The following is a 22630-nucleotide window of genomic DNA, read 5'->3' on the forward strand; positions in this document are numbered from 1 at the left end:
TAGGATTGGTACAGCTCCTTGTGCAGACAACACCTCTCCGAAGCTATTGTCGGGCAGTTTGTAATAATAATGCCATGTCTTTGGTCACAAACAGGCATGCACATCTCAGTGACCATGACACGTGCAAACCTACAGTCACAAGCCAGCAGGACTCATCAGGAGTAACCCTACAATAACAAATGGGATCTGCTGCTAATTATGAATCTGTCTGAGCAACCCTACAAAAACAAACCAGTGAATGCACATGCCACACAGACATTCTGGGAAGGGGAACAGAGATCAGCATCAATGGAATAATTGCAAAGAGCAAGCAAAACTGATCGTTTGATAAATTATAGAACGGTTCTTTACAATGTCTGTTTTTAACAGCTGTCGGACAAGTAGTTAATAAGCAACTTTGCCCTTTCTTCCTAGCAACTCTCTGAGATGCTGAATCTCACCATGTGAAGCTGCAGTGAGCACTGTCTCATTTCTACCTCTAGATCCAGAGCCCACTGCAACTGTTATAATCGAATAAAATCTGCAGACCCACACAAGCCATCCAAGCAACCCTGCCACCCTGACTTGTCTGATCCAGCGCGGGGAGCAAGAGGTTCCGATCTGGCACACTGTTAGATTAAGGGAAATCTGGAGAACGTGACTATCTGAGCGAGGTATGTGTTGTAAGTGTAGGGTGACCACAATAGGCAAAAGGAGGACACATGCAAGAGCCTTGCCCCCCTCTGTGGTCCTGCCCCTACCCATCCTCTTCCCGCCAAGGCCTCACCCCCTGGCCAGGCTGGAAGCCAGAGCCGGGCACTGGTAAGAGCTGCCCAGGGAGCCTGGGCTGCTGCGGGGAGTCCCAAACCCTCCACCTGCCCCGGGTGGTGCATGTAAAATAAAACCTTAATCGTTCATTCCCTCCCAAGCAGAGTGCAGCCTGCAGCGTCAATGCATGGGCTTTGGGAAAAAAAGAGGCAAGCAGGAAGCATGGGCATATACTAGGCCCTAGTGGCACATATAGGCCTGCCAGCCACCCCCGTGCTAAGACTGCCAGCTCTGTGGGGGGAGGACCTCTCTTGGTTATGCATGTGTACAGCCTTGACCCCTGATGGGGGCCTCTAGCTGCTTCCGCCTTACAAGTAATGAATGCTGGTAATTAACTATTGTCCTGCCCAGAATTCTGCAGACAGTTCGTGGCACCCCCACGGTGCATGGCTTTGCTGGGAAAGAGAAGTAAATTGACATGCTGAAACCATGACGCTCTTCATTAGAAATTCAAACACATTCGTTTTCAAAAGGAAACTAACCAGCAGTTTCAGCAGCTTGATTTAGAGGAGCGGTTTGAGTGGGAGTAGTAAGGTGCAAACACCATGAGGCTATAGACAGGCCCGTGTCCTCACCGGAGGGAGCAGGTTGTGGGTGCGAGGCAGGGTGTTCACACCACTCAAGCTTAATTAAACAAAGTAAAACAGGGGATGGGAGCGATTAAACCAGCATTGTTTGTTTCTATAAGGTGCCAGAGGATTCTTCGCTGTTTTCTTCATTGTTTGTTTGAAATTTCAGGTGCACATTTTTATGTTCGCGTTAAGTCATCAGAACGAGGAGAACAAACCAACTTTTCTAGGATCCCCTTTGGCTATTCCATTACTGCCACTCGGTGCTGGTAAGAGAGGCGGCTTCTGGGATCTAGTTAAAAAAATCAGTCTGTGGTTTGCTCCTGCCTTTCTCCAGCCAGGGATATTGATCCCCACCAGGAAGACAAAGCCAATAATGAGGGAGAGTTCCTCAGGAGAAGCCCCGGTAATGGCCGTGTCCTCAGGTAGATGCAAGAGCGGTGAAGCAGACAGTGGCGTGACAACAACTAACAAATTTATGAAGCAGGTCTGCAACCGGAATTAAGGTAATTAACTTGCGGTCTTTCTCTAAGTGTCTCACACGGAAGGACGCTTCACGGATGGGATTTTAAAAGACTGAGCCATGTAATTTCTGGCAGCACGTGACCTTTTCTCCTCTCAGGGCTTGATGGCAGCTTCCACCAGTGCTAGTGGGGGGGGGGGGGTTCGGTGGGTGGAGAGGGAACAAATGGACAGCTGCGCGCTCCCCCGGATCCTGAACCCACCAAAGCCCCTCGGCTCTGTTGCGCTCTGAGGTCAGACAGGTCGGGAGAGTGGCTAGGTGGGGGCAGATGGGTGCTACTGTCCTACCTCCATCTGCAAAGTTTCTGATCCTGTGTTATCCTAGGAAGCTTTCACCTCTGCACCATGAACCCTCCCTAAAGGTGGGACTTTGAGGGCAGTAGGTGGCTAGGAAGCCATGACACCTGGTTCTCGAGGGAAGTAGGCCTAGGGAACATTGTGGGGGCACCGGGGCCTCTGCACGAATGTCCCAGCCCTGCACAGCTGTTAGAAAAGTGCATGACCTTTCCCCTGGCTCTGAAGCTGTCTCCCAGCTTGAAGGGTCTAGCTCCCCAGGTGTGGAGGATGAGAAAGGAGACTCTCTTCTTCACCCCCCTGGAGCCATCAGCTGGAAGCTCTGCAAGGAGGACCTCGGTTTCCTGACATGGTGCATTTGCAGCAATTTCCACCATCAGAACAACAGTGGATGACAGTCAAGGAAAGCACATGGATATTGTGGAAACCTGGCTCTGCTAAGCCAGGCCTGAAAGGGGTCAGATGTCAGCTGACCCCCTGTGGTTCGCTTGCTGAAGCTGCAGCCACTGCATTTTGTAGCCTTGTCTGCAATATGGCTTCAGACCAAGGTAAATGGAATCCATGTGCTGATTAACGAGATGCAAAGGCACCTTTGAAATGTGGGGAAGGTTCTTTCTTTGCACTGTTACCAAGTCCTGCTCGGCTTTCCCAGCCCAGCAGCTCTCAGTGAGTTGGCGGCAGGTGCGAGACATCATCTACCTTTCTGCTGGTTTATAGACCGAGTTACTGAAGGCCAAATCCCCCTTCCTCTTTCAGCCTTCTTCCTCTTCTTGCCTCTTGCCTTCTAACTACTTAATAGTCTCCACCACCAGAGTATCTGAGAGCCTTTCAATCCGTACAGGATATTATCCTCACAATACTCCTGTGTGAGAAGGACGTATGCTCCCCGATTTACAGGTGGGAATTGTAGCAGGGGGTAGATTGAATGACTTGCTCAAGGTCACTCAGGAAACCTGTGGCAGATCCTAGGTCTCCCAAATCCCACTCTGGACCATCCTTCCTACACCCTTTTTCCTTCAACCTAACGAAGTCTGTGCTGCTGGTTTCTCTAAATTCTGGCCTGGCCTCTGAATTCAGGGAAGGGATTGCTGGTTGCCTTGCACAACCCAGCCAGTGACAATAAGACATTCTGCACAGAGGAAATAAAATGAGTCAATATACAGAAACAATTCAATTCTGCAAAAGGAAAGAGCGTTTTTGTGTCGAGGATAAGACTTCAGCTGTGGCTAAGGATAGGGGTTCTTCTGACCTGATTATGTCTAACTTCGCTGTGATAGCTGCCTACATCAGGCTTTCTCTAGCACATTTAGCATTCCAAACCCCAAATGAAGTTTGCTTCCATTTTGAAAAGAAATTAGATCAGTCTAATTCAATGCAATGGGGAAAAAAATGCCAAGCTGCAAATTAAGAAGACAGATAAATCCGGGAGGGGATGTGATCCTGTGGACCGATACAGAAGTTACAATACATAAATTATTGCGCCTAAAAGCTTCTATAATTTAACTTCTATTTGATTCACCATAAAGTACCACAATGCCCTCTGCATCTCATCGTTTGATTATACATTTGTGCCAAGACACAGCCTATGCTTAAAATAACATTACTGGAATAGAGATGGACAAGAGAATTCATTTGAACGGAAATCAATCTGATTAGAAAAGTAAATTATCCAGAGTATATGAGCAGCATGTTGCAGCTCTGAACTTTAAAAAAACTTTGCTGCCACTTTTTTTTTAAACATTTTTTAAAAGACTCACTTCCGGCAATGAATGATGGGTAATTGTCTCAAAATAAACGACCGGGTCTGATCTTCCACTCCTTGTCGCCAACACCTGTGCAACACGTGATCAGCTCAGAACGTATTCCTGCTGATGGGAGTGTTACACCTGCACTTTGCAGAGGTGTCAGTGTTTCCACAAGGTGCCAGGCAATGGAACAGCAGGCTCTAGATATGCCAAATGGCCAGATGCCTTCTGCAGACATGCACCGAAATGGAGCTGTTTGTTGACAGTGCTGCTCTAGTCCCCCAAATGACCCCTTGCTCACTGAGCAGATCTGCTCCCGGTGGGTACCAGAGCCAGAGCCGCTGCCCTTACTGACTAAAAGACACTTTTAGGGCTCGTTTCCCCAGGGGGGAGGGTTGCAGCAGCTCACTTTAAGGCTGCTACATGGAATTCACAGCCCTGAGTTAGGCACCCAGGCGCCCAGGTCGATGCATGGAGGGTGGCAGGCGCCTAAAGAAGGAATGAATGGAAGCCAGCATGCTAAGTAGGGAGCCGCCCAAGCTGGCCAGTAGGAAATGCTGGGGCCTAAGCCCCACCCCCCAACATAGCTAGGTGACTAACCCTGCGCTAGGCGCTGTACACACGCATACTGAGACACACCCCTTGTGCCCCCAAAAGCCTATGATCCAAAATACACAAGGGAAAGAACGGGTGGGGAAACAGAAACCCAGAGATCGTCGTCTTCCATCTGATGAAACACCTGCCTATCTCCAGTGATCTTAATGGAGCGTAACCCACTAGGGACTGCACTGTTCACTGTGCTTTGCCGTCACCTGCTCCAGCAGTCATATTGGCCTAGCTCTTGGAGTACTCTTTGCTAGTCAGCTAGCTAAGGTAGTGTCAGACCAGGGCACACTGTTTCATGTAGGTCCTGCTAATACGGTAGCTAATATTTTTACATTTTTCAATGAGCAGTTGTGGGTATTTTTTAAAGGGGCGGTTTAATGCAGAGAGAACGTTTTATAGTTATTGCTATAGCCAGTGTAAAATGGGATTCATTTCGGGTTCTTAACTAGCTGATCCTGTCTCCATAGCTAAGAGACCTGTGATATGAAAGCCCTCTTCCATCACAGTGCTAATGATGTTATACATTAACATGAAGGGGGTCCCTTCCTGCTTTCCAAGCAGGTGTTGGGCATGACGAGTGATGTATGATTGACATAATCGCCGAGGGCAACAGAACTGACACTTATTTGTGGTACAGGCAACAAGGGAAAGTTTAACTGCAGAAGTGGCCCAAGAACAAGGACTCACATGGAAGATCAAAATGAAATTCCCTGACAGGTCCAAACTCTGCCCTCTGCTTCACCCATGCAGCCAAATGGCTGAATATCAGATTAATCAGTGATTGTAAAATGTAAAAAGAACAGGAGTACTTGTGGCACCTTAAAGACTAACAAATTTATTGTAGCATGTAAAATGTAAGAGGCTTTGTCTACAGGCTCTAGTATATACTTCTAGGCAAATAAATAAATAAACAAGGAATCTTCCTTTCAATGTGGGACAGTCTCTCTAAGGAATCCCTGCTGGGAAGACACCCTGGGATGAGAATCAAGGTTCTCTTCAGCAGATGAAAACCTGCAGGTCTCTCAAACTTTAGCAGTCTTCAAACCATTAGATGCCTGCTGTCTCCCTTGAAGTCAATGGAGCTTGTCTGTCTACATCAGCTGAGGTCTGGTGTGTGTGTCCCTGATATTGCTCAGGGCGAGAGGAGGAGAGAAGCAGTAATGCATTGTCAGGATGAAATTGCTGGGAAGCAAACTGTAAAATGCAAAATAATCCAACACACTAAAGGAATAAGCTTGGAGTGGAGTTTTCCCTGTGCAGCAAAGCAAATTGTGCATGCCATGCCGGGAAATTGATGACTCTCTTAGAAGGAAGCATTTTCAACTCCTGCCCTATGCCAGTGACACTGCCATTTCACGGGCGTCTCTGGGACAGAGGAAATCCCCTCAAGCCAGTGGAAATACGTGGGTGCAGAACTGCTGCTTTATCTGGTGGGGCACCAGGATCAGGCTGAGACAGGCCTCACTGGAGGCCAGGTCAGGTCACACGTGGTTCTGTGTTGTACTGATTAGCTGTGGGATCGGAGAACTACCCTCCCTTGCCTGTCCGGGCTTGAAACGGTCTCTTTCTTCTGAGCTTCCAGGACTATCTCAAGCACTACCTGAGACTGTATGGATCCCCTCACATCTTCTGCCAGCTTTTTGCCTGACAAGGGATTTAACATGTAAGGCTAATCACAGGAATTACTGGTGTCTCTCTGTGAATCATGCTGCCAGTTTCCCTCAGCCCCGAGTGTCATTGATCTGCATTAAATCTGGGTTCGAATCCTGGTTCCAGATTTCTCTCGCTGCCTGAGCTGAGTGGGCTGAGGAAGGCAGCTTGTGAGGAGAGGGAGGCAGTGTCATCCCCTGCTCAATAGCGGCCCCTCTGGGCAGCCGAGGTGCAGCATCCTCAGCTAGGAAGATGGCAGTGGTGGGTGGCAAGGTGGCCCAGTGGGAGTGGTGGTCAGTCCGTGGGGCACTGATGCGCTCGGCTGGGCCTGCTGTCACTTTCATTGGTTCTCCTGGCCAGTGACTCCTTCACGTCTGCTAAGCACCAGTCTGGGATGTTGGGCTGGGCCCTGAAATCAGGGTAATTCCCACTTTTCAGTCACAACATGATTAACCTCAGTTGTAGGCAGAGTAGGCAAAGAGGGATAAATCAGACTTTGACAAGGATGCAGACGATGCCCCAGTGAGAAATGAACTCACACAGGCTTGAGAAACCAAGTCATGTGGATGCATGGTTGATGTATGTGCTTGAGCAGAAAGAGAACAGGGCTGAGACATCATGTGGAAGAGGGTGAGTTAAGAGGCCTGGGGCTGAACTTCCAGCATACGCCGCTATCCTATGAAAATTAACCTTGGGCTTGAATACAGGCTGTGTGTTACATCAATAGCAGCTGATTATTAAAAGTGTGTTTATTCCATGTCAGTTATCATATAATAAGATGGTCGAATTGCACGGTTTGCTGAGCTGCAATATATTTTATAAATGATCAATTGGTGTTTAAATCCCATGTGATAACTGTCTTATTAAATCTAAATTTAATGTGTATTTGGGAAACCCTAATTTAAAGTGTTTCTGCAGGCACCAGCTGGTGTGCTTTCTAAATACAAATGCAATAACATAATTCAGAATTACATCATAAAAGTAAGTTATAAGAGATTAAAATGCACAACTATGTTCTTCAGGCAAGGCAGCTTTTATGTTTTTTCTCCTTATCCAGACACAAATCAGAGCAGAAGCATCTTGTCCCTGATTAAGTGATTTTCCTGATACACTGGGCGGGATATTTTTAATGGCAAACAGGCATTCACTACAAGGAAGTTATAGCAGATCAAAAATAGGCAGTTGTTCCTTCTTTGATGTGCTGTGACAGACAAGTTAAAGCCTTAAAATATCCCTGGAATTATTTTTTGCACTCACTGAACTTTGATTGCATAGTGGTATTGTAAGTACTTGAATGAACTGGTTAGTGTATGGGCTCATCCCTGCTCCACCATGTGCCATAGGCACTATACTGCTAACAGTCGGTGCAGCTTCTCCTTAGCTCAGGTGGGAGGGGGTCTTGGCTTTTGGAGTAGCAGGAACTGCAGAATATAATAATATTATATAAGCCACAAATAAGAAGTTCCGGGGTGGCAATGGGATTGTTATAATGCTGTTCCAACCTCACGTCAGTTTGACTTTGTATTCACACTGGAATCCTCTTTTCTAAATTTACCTCAGAAAAACAGTCCTGCATTTAGGTCCCCTCCTTCCCTTGCTGCAGGATGCACAGTATTTCTGGACAACTCTGGGAGTTGGCTGCATTTCAGTGGTGGGTGGAGAGTGCCCAATAATATGACATGTTCGATCAGCTTCCATCCCAAAGCATTTTGAAACTACCAGTGTAAGTGTCGATATTGCGATTGCATCCGCATAGACAATCAAGTGAAGCATGTCAGTCTGACTCATTCGACAGCTGAGGGAAGGGCCTTGTGCAGGTCCATGCGGGAGCCAGGCTGCCCTCGCAAATGGGTGCAGCCAAGAGCCAGCAAATATGCCACCTACATCTTCCTACAGGCCACAGCAGCAAAGGGGAGTCAGGAGAGCCCCATTGACAGTCATTAGCCACACATCTGATCACGCCACAGCTGAAGCGATTGAGCTTTCCCCACAGATGGCGCGGAAGGTCAAATCCAGGGGGCTAGACTGTTGGAGCTGTCACAAGACAGGCACCGGTTATGTTCGAAGCTTGTTCTTGCCACCTCATTCGCCACCTGGAGCGTAAGTGGTTCTTTGTTAAGGAAAATCACTAGCCGAAATGTCGGTTCCACAGTCACTTACCCAGGGAGCCTATAGGCAAGCTGCTGTCCCATTATGGCCAGCTCAAAGCTAGGGAATTAGAGGAATAGGTGTGACAATGGTACGCACCGTACCAACTTTTCTTTAAAACCCACTCAAATATAAAATATACTTAAGTGCATCAATGGTCTTTTATAGCTGCAATAAATCTAATATCTTTACAAAGACCAGTATTTTCTCTCTACATTGAATGAAACATGAGATTCCTTAATAGAGAGGGAAATTAAAATCTAGTTTTATTGCAGTTCCTGTAACTGGTATCTAAGCTATTAATAATCAATCCATTCTTGCTTAAAAGCTAGCATTTATCATGCCAGCTAAGACGAGCTGATGGGCACTGGGGGGGAAGCACAATTGTCTGCAATTACACTTTGAAAAATGTGATCTGTGCTACTGACCACCTGGGATAAATGATGAGAGCGAGTTTGTTTTTTCAAGGGGGAGGTTTGGATTTTTTTTCTTTTCCTAGAGATCGTTTAGATGCCAAGCTAATCAATACAAACATTTGCCACAAAGGTGCTACCAAACAGTGGGTCTGTCCCCAGGAAAAAGATGGATGCCCATTTGAGCTGCGCTGCTGAATAGCGCTGAGTTTTATCTTCGGTAAACAGAAGTTAGGGTTGGGGGTTTTTTTAAGGAAAGTTGGAGCTCTTGGAAGCTGCCTCAGCTGGAGGTTACAATGAGTCCCTTCTCCTGAAAGGGACCCACAAAAAGCATGCTCAGAAGCCAGCATTTTCCACGCTTTAGATTCTATTCACAACATCAGATAAAAGCTCTCCAAGCAACCTGTCCAGCTCAGGAGATTCTGAGCGCTGAGTTTATAGGTTGTGTTAACTTGGCTGGCAAGCTATGTGCCTGGAGCGGGGTTTTTTTAACCGCTTGGCATAGTGCAGCAGGAGTCTACCCAGATGGGCTGCATTAGGGATTTTCCTTTTCTGTTCCCACGTGAGTTTGACGGTTGTGGATGTGGGGAACTAAGCTAGAGCTAGATGTTTCACAGCCAGATGCTCTGAAACCTTCCCCATGCAGCTCTACCAAAGAGTTTCACCCCTGGCTCCTGCTATTCCAGTCCTGGGCCCCCAAGCAGTTCTGCCAATGCTTTGCCCCAGGCCCAGCCTGCAGCACATCCTCCTATTCCTCTTCGGGAAACCAGGCAGCTCTGCCAAAACACCTCCAGCCTGACCTGCAACGGCCCATCCTTTGCTGGCTTTTAACCCCCGACGGGGCAGCTCTTCCAATGCACTTGGGTCTCACTGTGCCTGTGTAGCTCTGTCCTGATCCCCAGCAGCCCCTGACAGCTGATCTGAGTGCTGGGCCCTGCACACAGTTTTTCTAATGCACTTCATTCCTGACTTGCTGCAAGCATCCCTTTGCCAGGGCAGATTCTGTGACGTGGCCAGGACTCTATCATGGATCCATGACCACTGCACTCCTTTTCCCGTGTGAGCACAGGCTGGATTTGAGCGCTGGTTTCTGCTGGTGAAAAGCAACTCTACTAGAACCACTGCACGCTCTAAGGGCCACATGAGCTCCTACAGCAAGAAGGAAAGACACTCACTGATCTATAATAGTGTTAAATGGTCTCATGTACAACCCTTCTGTAAGGTCAGTATTATCAGCACTATTTAACAGACGGAGAAACTGAGGCAAAGAAAAGGGAAGTGACATGCTCAAATGCAACAGAGAGAGTCAGTGTCAGAGCCAGGATTGGAACTCAGGAGTCTCTGGTACATGATCTCTGGTCACTAGCCTGCATCCTTCACAGCTGTTGGCTTCAGAAATCACCATGTTGCATTTCACTAACGGCGCTGGCTCCTGGCTGCACACAGATATTAATGTGCATGAAAGTGTGGAATTAATTCTGCAGGCATCACTGCTGCACAGTGTAAGGTGAATGAGCTAACCATGGGAAATAGGTACTCAGAGGCCCTGAAATAGGCACACAAGTGTCCTGCCTAAGCAATAAATACCTTCTTGCAGGGCATAGATTGGGGGCACTTGATTTGTGCATCCCATGAGCACCCTCCAAAATGAGGCAGAATTCTCTCCCCTTCACCGCTTCATGCAAGCGAACCTGGGCACTGCTCACTTATGTTTCCAGCCATGGAGCTCTCAGCCGAAAGCTGTCTGCAGCACTCTGTAAACACCCACAGATCCGCGCAGCGTCAGCACTTTCTGCCAAGATCCTCTAATCCTTCGACAGCTTTCTTTGCAGCTTGGCAGGCGTGAGCTGCTGGAGCCGGACTAGCACCAACACGGGCTCCTGATTCTTCTGGCAGCGATGAACAGTGCAGAGATCAGGCTGGCTGGAAGAATGGGGTGGGGGTGTTTCCTGGGGAGACCAATCTCTCCCACCCACTCACGCCGTTCAAGAATCCTGTGCAAGGTCACGAATGCAGATGGGTTTGAAGTCCTGGTACTGGGTCACTTGCTAAGCTGGGCCAACCGGAAAGAAGCTGCATGTCCCAGGAATGAGCAAGGAGCCAGACTGCCCGCTGGGGAGTTCATTTGGCTTAAGGAGGAAGAAACACACAGAAGTCCCAGTGCATTGTGGCCCAGTGGAGTTAGTTCTCTGAGGGTCTGTAACTCTAGGCTGTGCAAGTCCCTGGCCTCCCAGTTCTTTGCTGCCTGTGCCGCTTACTCCCACAGCCAGCATCAAACCAGCAGGGCCAGGGCTAAGTGCTTCCCCTTCCACCTGTCCCTACTTCTATCCAACACTCCCGCTCAGCAGCCCACCCGTCTCTGCTCTGTCTTCTCCTCATTTCTGCCTGGGCAGGTCTACCAAGGAGATGCAGACGCCCTGTGTCGGGAGCAAGCTTTGGAACTGGACTGTCTGTGAGTGCCCATGAAATCCTTGTGCTAAGGCATAAGAACGACCAGACTGGGTCAGACCAAAGGTCCATCTAGCCCAGTATCCTGTCTTCCAACAGTGGCAAATGCCAGGTTCCCCAGAGGGAATGAACAGAACAGGTAATCACCAAGTGATCCATCCCCTGTCGCTCATTCCCAGCTTCTGGCAAACAGAGGCTAGGGACACCATCCCTGCCCATCCTGGCTAATAGCCATTGGTGGACCTATCCTCCATGAACTTATCTAGTTCTTTTTTGAACCCTGTTATAGCCTTGGCCTTCACAACATCCTCTGGCAAGGAGTTCCACAGGTTAACTGCATATTGTGTGAAGAAATACTTCTTTTTGTTTGTTTTAAACATTACATTTAATTTGATGACCCCTAGTTCTTGTGTTATGAGGAGGAGTAAACAACACTTCCCTATTTACTTTCCCCACACCAGTCATGATTTTAAAGACCTCTATCGTATCCCCCCTTAGTCATTTCTTTTCCAAGCTGAAAAGTCCCAGACTTATTAATATCTCCTCGTATGGCAGCCGTTCCGTACCCCTAATAATTTTTGTTGGCCTTTTCTGAACCTTTTCCAATTCCAATATATCTTTTTTGAGATTGGGCAACCACATCTGAATACCATGGATTTATATACAGGGAATATGATATTTTCTGTCTTATTCTTTATCCCTTTCTTAATGATTCTCAACATTCTGTTCACATTTTTGACTGCCGCTGCACACTGAATGGATGTTTTCAGAAAACTACCCACAATGACTCCATCTCTTTCTTGAGTGGGAACAGTTAATTTAGACCCCATCATTTTATATGTAGAGTTGAGATTATGTTTTCCAATGTGCATTACTTTGCATTTGTCAACATTGAATTTCATCTGCTATTTTGTTGCCCAATCACTCAGTTTTGAGAGGTCCTTCTGTGGCTCTTTGCAGTCTGCTTGGGACTTAACTATCTTGAGTAGTTTTGTATTAGCTGCAAATTTTGCCACCTCACTCTTTATCCCTTTTTCCAGATCATTTATGAATATGTTGACTAGGACTGGTCCCAGTACAGACCCTGGGGGACACCACTGTTTACCTCTCTCCATTCTGAAAACTGAGCATTTATTCCTACCTTTTCTTTCCTATCTTTTAACCAATCACCAATCCACGAGAGGACCTTCTCTCTTACCCCATGGCAGATTACTTTGCTTAAGAGCCTTTGGTGAGGGACCTTGCCAAAGGCTTTCTGAAAATCTAAGTACACTATATCCACTAGATCCCCCTTGTCCACATGCTTGTTGACCCCCTCAAAGAATTCTAGTAGATTGGTGAGGCATGATTTCCCTTTATGAAAAACATGTTGACTCTTCCCCAACAAATTATGTTCATCTATGTGTCTGACAATTTTGTGCTTTACTATAGTTTGAGCAAGTTTGCCCGGTACTGAAGTCAGGCTTAACGGCCTGTAATTGTCAGGATCACCTCTGGAGCCCTTTTTAAAAATTGGTGTCACATTAGCTAACCTCCGGTCATTTGGTACAGAAGCTGATTTAAATGATAGGTTACAAACTACAGTTAGTAGTTCTGCAATTTCACATTTGAGTTCCCTCAGAACTCTTGGATGAATGCCATCTGGTCCTGGTGGCTTATTACTGTTTAGTTTATCCGTTTGTTCCAAAATCCCCTCTAATGACACCTCAATTTGGGACAGTTCCTCAGATTTGTCACCCAAAAAGAATGGCTCAGATTTGGGAATCTCCCTCACATCCTCAGCCGTGAAGACAGATGCAAAGAATTCATTTAGTTTCTCCGCAATGGCCTTATCGTGCTTGAGTGCTTCTTGAGCATCTCGATCATCCAGTGGCCCCACTGGTTGTTTAGCAGGCTTCCTGCTTCTGGTGTACTTAAAAAAAAATGGATTTACATTTTGAGTCTTTGGCAGCAGCCCTTTCAGTGAGTCTCCCGAGGTGGTGGGTAGCTGTGCCTAAGATTGCCATTGGGTATCTTTCAAGGTGTTTGTATGTGGTGCCTGTGACTGGAGACAGAGTGTCAGAAGCTGCCAGCATGCCAGTGTCGGCTCTGTCTTACTCTTGAGTACTCAGTCCTGATGCCATTTATTGGCACCACAATTCTATTGCATGCAGCAGGCCAGATCCACCCTACTGACATGGGGAGCGGGGGCAGGGATTTGCACCTCTTGCTATCCACAGGGAATGCTGCATCAGCGAGAGCATCACCTTGAGGTTCCACACAGTTTAAAATTTGCTTCAAGCTCCATCAGCATCCTGCTGGTGGAGGCTGCCCTCTAAAACAGCTTGTCTCCAGCCTGGCCCCATCTTCTCCCAGGCCAGCCTGGGCCCATCCCTCCCAGGCCAGGTGGAAGTTGCCATACCAACTCTAAGAAGCTAATTAATTAAGATGAGCTATTATCAGCAGGAGAAAAGTTTTTTTAAATTAATTAGCCTCTTAGAGTTGGTACGGCAACTTCCACCTTTTCATGTTCTCTGTATGTATATATATCTTCTTACTGTATGTTCCATTCTATGCATCTGATGAAGTGGGCTGTAGTCCATGAAAGCTGATGCTCAGATAAATGTGTTAGTCTCTAAGGTGCCACAAGTCCTCCCACATAGTACAGTGGAGGTTAAGTCAGCACGTTAGATGGGCCACTGTGACTTGCCTTAATAGCACGTGTGCATTTTATTTAAGGGCACTTTTGAAAGCTCCCCTGTATGTGACGAATGCTCACTTGAATCCAGCTGAGGTTATAGCACCCCCTGCTGGAATGTTCCCATACAGCCTGGGGCAGCAGAGCAGCCACCCTGACGTGTATCGATCTATCAGACTCACTTCCAGGTACTAACCAGCTGAGAAGGGTGTCCATACTAGGACTGGAGGTCAGTCTATTTTATCTTTGGGGTTGTTCTTTCATTTGTCTGAGCAGAGCAGCTCCCCCAGGCTAGAGCTGACCATGCTGGGATTTTATTAGATCCATGTTGCACCATGCATTTGTTCAGTAAAACAATTAAAAACCTGCGGACATCATGCTGTTATCCTTAAAGATGCTAGAGTCAATGGGTGAAATCCTGCCCCTGTTGAACTCAATAGCACAACTCCCATTGACTTCAGAAGGGCCAGGATTTTACCCAGTACATCTCCACAGGAAAAGGTGGGACTGGTCCCTTCAGAACATTTCCAGGGCCTAGGTTTGAATAACTCCAGCAAGAGAGACTCTGCTTCTGCTTTGTGAGACTATCCTCGCAGAACGCCTGTATGATAAAACTTGGTTATTACAGGGCCTTTTTTCATCCAAAGTACGCAAAGCACTTTACAGAGGTAAGTCAGGATTATTATCTCCTCTTCACAGGTGTGGAAACTGAGGCACAGAGTGGCATGACTTGCCCAAGGACACATGGTAGGTTAGTGGCAGGGCTGGGACTAGATCCCAGCTCTCCTGACTCTCATTCCAGTGCCCCACCTACTGGACCCCGTGTTCAGTGGCAAGTCGTCTTTGCTCAAGTCCATCATGTTACCTTCTAGCTATTCCTTCTGAGCCCACAGTCTACAACTTGGTCTTACTCTTGAGTTGTGGACTGCTACCGTATCCACTCTTAGCTGTCACTTAGCCAGGCAATATACCGTATGTTTAGCCTTTCCTCAGCAGGTCTATATCTGCAAGCTCTTAACTATTGTTTTTTATCCTAGGTGGGCAGTTATTTAATATTACAATCAAAAATCAGAGTCATGAGCTCAGCTGGCAAACCCAGAAAAGCCACCTGGACAAGAGACTGTAGGTAAGTGTCAGTCTTCCTTATATTGCACTGGCCTTGCTGAATTTGAAAATACCACATTGCTTTTCCTGCTGCATGGCACAAGGATGATGCACACATGATTAACATGATGCTGGTACTTAAATTCGTGTTTATTTTAAAAGCATCTACAGAATTTAAAAAAAATTAACCCTCTCCCCAAGTTCCTTTATCCGCTTATCACACTAAAACTAAACTAAGATACTATCATTCTTGAAAGGTCCCTATTGTATTTACCTGTTATGCGTTGATTAATGCGCTTCCAAGTCATTCAGTAATTTGATTGTACAGGTGTTAGAGTGCTTTGTTTATAGCTGACAAAGACAATCCAAAGCCAAAGTTTCTGGCTTTAGGTCTATTAGTTTTAATTCTGTATTTTACAGGGGGTAGGGAGGAGCAGGGGGTAGGAATTGATTTGCTTGATTTAGTGGTATTAATGGAGCCTCTGACCATAGATCTCTGGCAGTGATATTAAACTTGCTGTGATAATTCTCCAGACTCCAAACTTTTCAAATGAGTTTTTTGCCATTTAAAATTAATAATTGTTCTGTCTAGAACAAGGATAATTAAATGCCTGCTCATCCTCATTATCATCAGCCTTGTGATTTGTTGTTTTCTCTGTAATAAAATTAACCAGTTTAACTAATGGATGCCAAAACTTGATAATTAGAGCTGAGCAAATAATTTGCAACAACTCATTTACCCATTGGCTTTGGCTTTTTTTTTTTTTTACTTGCTTATTGTAAAATTTGCTGAATTGAGGCTTAGCCATAAGCCCCAGATAAAGGGCAGCGCATTGTTGTTCTGCTCCAGGACCAGACCAGGAACCAGATTGTGACTCCAAGAACTCAATGACAGGAGTGTGGATGCTGGTTCCAAAGACTCCATAGTGCAACATATGTCACATCACTACATGGCATGTCCCTCTTCGTGCCTGACCCAACTCCCACTGAAGCCAATAGACTTTAATAGATGTTGGACCTAGCCCCTAGATTGATGTCAGTTGCTCACATCTATTCTGTATACCACTGTCCATCTAGTGTTTTTTTTTTAACACAACACATAATTAACCTGTGGGTATTTTCCCCTCCTTCCAAAGAGGAAGTTTGTTAAACAAAGTTGCAGCCAGCTGGTTTTACTGTGGCGGGCTGATTGGATGTTGTGGGTAAACTGCAAGCACTGGCTCTAATCTAATGGAGGCAAGAGATAGAACAACTCATAATACTTCCACATCAATGCCAACATTTAGGAACAAAGTCATATTTCTTAACCACTGTGCTTGCATTTATGCTTGGAGAAGAGCCATTCAAAATCTGACAGTGACCTTGGATTGATATCTCACCTTTCATCCAAATAGATTTTCATCCAAAGTCCTTTACAGATGAGGGCCCCGATTCAGCAAAGCACTAAAGCACATGCTTAGCTTTAAGCTTAAAGTCAATGAGGTATAAGCACTTGCTGCTTAACTGCATTGCTGAGCAGGGGCCTGTTTCACAAACTTTTTGTGCTGGTGACCCCCTGTGGACTTACAAAAAAATTGTGACCTCCTTATATTAAGACTTGAAAAAATGTTGACCCCCGACCTTAAATATCATTAAGTAAATTAGGAATAATACTGGCCCATCAGCGTTAATAAACTAATATTTCAAACCTACGCAAATATAGTGCGTAATTTCAGTTCCGATACATTTTTATGTTAGCAGAGATTTCTTCCCCCTTAAATATTGTGTCATTAATAGTAGTAGTCTTCCTGCAACCATGTGACTTCCCGCAACCATGTGAGCTCACTGCTGCTTCCTGTCCAGACAATGTTGTTGTTTTTCACGGCTAGCAAATAGTGTATGCACATTTTTCTTCTTGCACAATGGATACATTTTTAGAGAGAGCTCAAGCAAGTACTTCACAGAATGAAGGAGTGGGGAAGGCAAAATGCAGCAAATATGACTGCTGCTATTTCATGGATGGCCTTACAACAATCGGAAATAAACCTCGTTGTGTTGTGTCCCGTGAAGTGCTAAGTGCCGAAAGCATGAAATCTTCAAAATTAATTCAGCATTTGGAAAGGAAACATCCGCAGTTAAAGAACAAGCCTCTTGAGTTCTTTAAGAGACATTTGAACAGCTTGAATAGCTGTCCAATACAAGTAATGTCAGTAAGAATGCTCTTGAAGCTTCAGATCTCGTGTTGCCCAAACATGTAAGGCACATACAATAGCTGATAATCTTAGACTTCCTGCGACACATGACATGGTTACAAGCATGCTTGGCCAGGAAGAGGTAAATAAGCTTCAATCTATTCCTTTATCAAATGATACAGTTTTGAGGCGTATGAATGGCTGATGACATTCGTGAGCAGCTGAAAGCAAAGCTACAAACGGTGTGAATTCCTAGCTGTTCAGTTGGAACTGGCTCACCGCAGTTTGTAGCTTTCATTCGATATAATTCAGATGCTCCAGTTGAGGAAAACATGCTCTTCTGTAAAGCGCGGCCTAGCCACATGACTGGTGAATGACTGGTTAACATGTTTGTTGAAGCTGCTGAATATTTTGAAATCGATTGGGGAAAATGCATTGCTACCTGCAGTGACTGTGCCAAAGCAAGGCGAGAACAGCGGGCTTGTTGCAAGATTAAAAACAATTACGCCGTATGCAATGTGGATCTATTGCTTCTTACATCGGCAAGAACTCGCTGCAAAAGGAATGCCTTCCGGGTTGCATCAGGTCTTTGATGAGTCTGTAGAATTTGTGAATGTCATAAAACGCAGCTTGCCTGTTTGCAGCTTTCTGTGATGAAATGGTGCACTTCATAAAAGTCTTGTCTTGCACACTGAAGTGAGGTGGCTCTCCCGGGGAAAAGTGTTAAGCAGACTTTTTCAATCGCAAGCTGAAATACTTACGTTCCTAAAGCATCAAGGGTCTCCTTTTGCTAAATTGTTCAGCGACCCATCGTGGCTCCTTCAGCTGGCTTACTTAGCAGATGTCTTCAGTCATCTGAATGAGTTGAATATGAGTTTTTTCAAGGACGACACAGAAACATAACAGTGTTGGGAGACAAAGTGAGAGCCTTTGGAAAGAAGCTTGGAGCCTGGTCCGCTCCGCTTAAGAGTGGAAACTTTGAGTCATTTCCTCTGAGTTGCACGTTCATGAAATTGATTGACAATAATGTGCCTTCACTTGTAATCCCCCCAAACCCATCCCATGACCCGCCAATACCCAGGTTGAGACACACTAGCCCTAATCCAAAACTCATTGAACAATGGAAAGATTCTTATGGACTTCAGTGATCTCTGGATCAGTCTGTATGGGTCAGTGGGACTCCATGTGGGGGTAAAGGTCTGCATGCATGTATCTACTATAGCATCATAGCTAAGTCTCTATCTACAGAGATTACTGCAGTGTTAACGAGCAGGCAATAAAGATGCGTCTCCTGCAAGTCTATTATTGTTCCTCATGATAGTGTGTTTCACATCTTCATGCCCACTCATCCTTGCATATTATTTGCTGCTGTTATCAACATGAATGAACTCTCGAGCCATCCCAGCTCTAATTAGCACGGTACATGCCAACAGGCCGTGTGTAATAGAATACGCCGCACTAGCTGGGGACTGCACAGCAATTACAGCGATGCAAAGCCCAGCACTTTCCGCTCACTGGGGGTTGTATTGTTTTCAGTTAATGTTTAAAAAGTGCTTTGCCGATGAAAAGTGCCCTCGGCCAGATCCTGATACCCTCACATGGAGAAGCATTTTAATCCCCAAATAGATCTGTTCACTTCCGTGAGACAACTGGTGAACTAAGGTTCTAATCACCAGGAGCAATGGTACAGTATCACAATCGACCCCTGTATAAGTGCTAATAATTATTATTATTTTAACCATTAATATCCAGATAGTCAAACTCAGCCTTGAGAGAGGAAGGACAGTCCAGTGGTTAGGGTGCTAGCCAGGGACTTGGGATACCCTGGTTTAATTCCCTGCTCTGCCACAGACTCTGTGTGACTGTGAGAAGCCACTTATACTCTCTGTGCCTCAGTTTCCCACCTGTAAACTGCAGATAATAGCACTGCCTACCACACAGCGGTGTTGTGAGGATAAATACATTCAAGCCTGAGCAGTGCTCAGATAGTCCAGTGATGGGGACCAGATAAATATCTAAGATAGACAGGTTTCATGGATGAATTCATCCTTGCTGTAACGCCATCAAATTCAACAGAGTTACAGCAGAGATGAATTTGGTGCCTTTGATCTAGAAAGTGTTTAAACTTGCTTAACTACCCCCTAGAGCAGAGGTAGGCAACCTATGGCACAGGTGCCCAAGGCAGCATGGGAGCTGGTTTTCAGTGGCACTCACACTGCCCGGGTCCTGGCCCCCGGTCTGGGGGGCTCTGCATTTTAATTTAATTTTAAATGAAGCTTCTTAAACATTTTAAAAACCTTATTTACTTTACATACAACAATAGGTTAGTTATCTATTATAGATTTATAGAAAGAGACCTTCTAAAAACATTAAAATGTATGACTGGCACGCGAAACCTTAAATCAGAGTGAATAAACGGAGACTCGGCACAGCACTTCTGAAAGGTTGCCGACCCCTGCCCTAGAGGGTAAACACCTCCACTGCACACTGCAGAGCCCTGTTGCATGGTCTCTGTGTGGTATTTTCATTGAGGTCAAGAGGGTCTCCTTGAGCGGCGTGAGCATGGAATATGCATTAGGAATCAGCACTGTGAACTGGAAAGGAGAAATGTGTCTGTAATGAAGATTTGAAAGTATAAAATCATGGAGTAAATTGTCCAAAGGGGAGGGTCACCCTTCAGCATTCTGTTTATCACACTAACATCCTCACACTGAGAACTGCACGGCAGATCTCCTGTGCACCAGGAGAGAGAAGCATTCTGCTGGATTTAAGAGTGCCTAGCTTTTCATAGCATGCAGCAATTAGAAGGAAGGAGAGATTAAATTAGCACTCCTGAATCACTCTCACTGGATATGATTGAACTAAATAAGATTAGTGAAATAATGCTACCCACATTAGGGTTCTGTGGTTACTCTTCGTTCATGCACAGTGTGCTAAAAACAGGAGACACGTTTTATACTTAACCACCAAAAATCCCTGGTGTAACTCACTGATTTCAGTGAAGTTACCTTGAGGATGAATTTGTCCCACTTATGACCTGGTATCAATCAGCATGGGCTTTCATAGGGCCAGCAAAAGACACCTCCTTAATCCGTGGACTGTCCCTCTGCCAACTCTCAGTGTCGTGCAAGCAATGAAGGTGCAAGTGCTCTTCAAAAAATTATCTGAAGGATTATTATGTTGTAAAGTGTAAGGCTTCTAAATACAGGGTCACTGCCATTCACCCCAGGTAGAACCTATATCCTCCTAGCATCACATCCTCCACAGAGATGAATAAGCAACATATTGTTAAACTTTGGTGTGTCTCAGTTACAGATGATGTTCTTGTGCTTAACAATTAGTTAGCTCTGATGATTCTCTGAGCAATCATTGCTGCTGTTCACTTCTCTTTCTTGATGATTTTTGCAAGCAGTCCTGCAACCAGCCAACCATTTGAATTGCATCATGAATTGTGCATTGCGTCTGACACTTCAGCCAGGACGGCTGACGTAAGGAAGGCAAACCTAGCCCACACTGATCAAAATGGCAGAAATTAACCAGAGGAGCAACATGCCCTCGGCACAGTCCCTGAACAGGACTGAGATGCCTACAGCACAGCAAGATGATGTTTTCCAGTAGCAAACTCCTGGGTAAGTAAAGAAAAACTTAGCAAGAGAACTTTTTTTAAAGGCCACAGGTAAGACACAATTGGTTCATGGAAACGATCTTGTAAGTTTCAAAGTTTTTTGAAATTTCACCTACTGGGCCTGACTTTTCCTGCAGTACCAGTGTGTAATCTGTACTTGACTTCATCAGAGTTAGTCCTGTTTTACGCCAGTTTAAATGAATCCATCACTGAATCCCTATGAATATGAAGCGAAGGCTGTAGATTTAGTTTTGTATCTTTCAAGAGTTACCGTATGGTATCTTGGATGAAGTGTTACCAGACGAGTAACCAAAGCTAGCAAGTCACTTCCTCACTTTTCTTGAGTCACTTAAATGTTAAAAATTTATAATTATATGTATTTAATTATTTTATATATAATTTCTAAGAAAAGAGAGTCCCTAAAAGGATTTTTTACACATGAGGAGCATGAGATCAGTTGCTCATCAGCTGACACTTTGTAGGGTTATCAATAGATTAGGAATGCTCACAAGAAGTGACAATTACTCTTAAATAAATTCCAAAAGACAATATGTAAATACTCTAAACTTGGAAAATATCTAGGGGAGAGGGACATTAAAATAATGAGCTAACAAAATAAATTTGGTCAGGCACAATCTTTTAACAGGAATGGACTTTAAAATTATGGTTATTAGCACTGTTTCATTGCATAAGCAGTTAAAGAATCTTCAGAAGGTGATGCAATTAATTTTTAAGTTTATATTACACATTAGAACACAAGGGGCCATTAACAAGGCAGTGATATTAAATTTAATGTACTTGGAAAATTGGACAGTGTCTCTCCCCCTACTGAGTATATTCCCAGGTGGCAGATAGGGGAACTACCGATAGAGGTATATCTCATCATGTCAAAGAGGAGTAATGGCCATTAGGCTACGTTTGAGGGACAGGCGAACATAACTTTGTAGGGAAGATATTAGTCATCCACGAACAGTAGGTGCACACATGGGAAATTGTTAAAATACCATCAGATGGATGAGAATTCCCAGGCACCATAAAAAATAGAAGGTGGAGCAATGGGCCAGTTGCATCATTGAACAACCATGCAAGAGAGGAAAGTAAGAGATACAAAGACATCCCACTGAAATATTGCACTCTCCTTGGGTGTGCCTTCACTAATGGGAAAAAAGGTGAGTTCTCACCTCCTGTTAACTAACACAAGGCAAAGCCCTAATAATGACAAGGCAGTTTGTAGCTTTCACAAGTGGAAGGAGGTGGGAGGTAAAGACTATCAGGGATTTGAAGCAGACAAGAACAAAAGATCCGTGGTTGTGAATGGGCTTGTTAGAATAGCAGGAGGATCAACAGGGAACAGAAGGATTGAGGTAATCTCCTGCAAGAAGACAGAAAGCAGAACATGGAGATGCAGAAGATCTCATGCTGAAATAATCCTGGTAGCTTTCTGACCGCTGCTACTTATTCTGGTGCCTGTGCTAGAAACCACTTCCCTTAAACAACCCCCCTGCTTTAAATACAGCACCGTAAAATGTTCTCTGAGCTCTCCAATGTTTGATCATTAAACACCAACTCAACCAGGCAACATATTTTTCTTCCCTAATCCCTTGTTTGAGTGATGGTTGCAGACAACTTTTGCTGCATTGAACAAGTAGGTTCATTGATTGGTTAGTTCAGCCCTGCATGGGATCAAGGGGAGGTGGGATGCAGGATCCAGTCAAATCGAGCAGTTGAGATGTGAAACCACCCATCCATGAGATGAAAGGTAACCTGGAAAGTCCTTTGAAATGCAGACCAGAAGGATGGTCTTGTGTAGACCAATGGCTGTGAGCAGAGTATCGGAGGAAGTGTAGCAGG

The 22630-nt window shown here is 45.2% G+C and overlaps 1 long non-coding RNA gene across 1 annotated transcript in view; it reads left to right on the forward strand.

The window, feature by feature from the left end:
* Positions 1 to 579: 579 nt before the first annotated feature.
* LOC120386884 overlaps positions 580 to 22630 on the forward strand; it is a 36149-nt gene continuing 14098 nt past the window's right edge. The window contains exons 1-4 of the long non-coding RNA XR_005589958.1: positions 580 to 653; positions 1714 to 1882; positions 14917 to 15005; positions 20567 to 20783. This is a non-coding gene — a long non-coding RNA (uncharacterized LOC120386884). The remainder of the gene's footprint in view (positions 654 to 1713; positions 1883 to 14916; positions 15006 to 20566; positions 20784 to 22630) is intronic.

The sequence above is a fragment of the Mauremys reevesii genome, linkage group 19 (assembly GCF_016161935.1).
Source record: "Mauremys reevesii isolate NIE-2019 linkage group 19, ASM1616193v1, whole genome shotgun sequence".
Classification (NCBI taxonomy): domain Eukaryota; kingdom Metazoa; phylum Chordata; order Testudines; family Geoemydidae; genus Mauremys; species Mauremys reevesii.